Below are 993 nucleotides of genomic sequence, written 5' to 3'. Positions count from 1 at the left end.
CCTGCCTCCTTAGCAGCTGAGCAAAACTGCCTGGGGGCTGGAACAGAGCTAGGGGAGAAGGTCTTTGCCCTGAGAAGCAATTCGTGCTCAGGAGAAATGGGGTGGGGCTCGGGCAGCCAGATATATTGTCTGCTAAAAAGGGTCCCACTTTCTCTGGTACGTCCTCATTTCCTGTGAAAGATTTTGTCCCAAGAGGCAGTCTCAGATCTAAACAAAGTAACAACAAAGCCCACCAGCTTCCTGGCTGTAACAGATGTTGTGTGCACACAGACAGGACGATCCTTAGGATTTATGGGGCCTCTACACAGGATTATAAAATGGTGTCCCACTGACTACAGTGTGTTGAGGGGACACAGCCCCTGGACAAAACCTGGCTTGGGAGCCGGGTTGCTCCACGCCAGCCAGCCTGCTCGCCCACCCTCCAGGCAGAGCCCTTGGCTGCTGGCCAGAGCCGGTCCCACACATAGGCGCCGACTCTGTGGGTGCTCCGGGGCTGGAGCACCCACAGAAAAAAATTGTTGGGTGCTCAGCATCCACCGGCAGCTCCCCATGGCCCCGCCCAGCCTCCCTGCTCCAGCTCACCTGCACCTCCACCTCCTCCGCAATTGTGCCGCCGAGTCCTGCTTCTCCCCCCTCCCTCCCAGCGCTGGTGCCACGAAACAGCTGATTCGTGGGGCAGGGAGGGAAGGGGAGGAGGGGGAACGCGGCACCCTGGGGGAAGAGGTGGGGCCGGGATTTGGGGAAGGAATCCAATAGGGGCAGGGAGGGGATTTAGAGTGAAGACTTTGGGGATGGGGTTGGAATGGGCCAGGGGTGGGGATGGGGATGGGGTGGAGTCAGGGCGGGGCCAGGGGTGGGGGGGCACGGGCACCCACCGGCGCCGGAGAAAGTTGGCGCCTATGGTCCCACGCTGTATGTACGGAGAGGGAGCAAGGCCAGGTGAGTGCAATGAACCTGCCTTGACTCACGGCCATGCTCCCCTTCCTCCTGGCC

Source organism: Mauremys reevesii, linkage group 4 (genome assembly GCF_016161935.1).
Source record: "Mauremys reevesii isolate NIE-2019 linkage group 4, ASM1616193v1, whole genome shotgun sequence".
NCBI classification, from domain to species: Eukaryota; Metazoa; Chordata; order Testudines; family Geoemydidae; genus Mauremys; species Mauremys reevesii.
The sequence above is the reverse complement of the archived record's forward strand: the minus strand, read 5'-3'. Positions refer to the sequence as shown.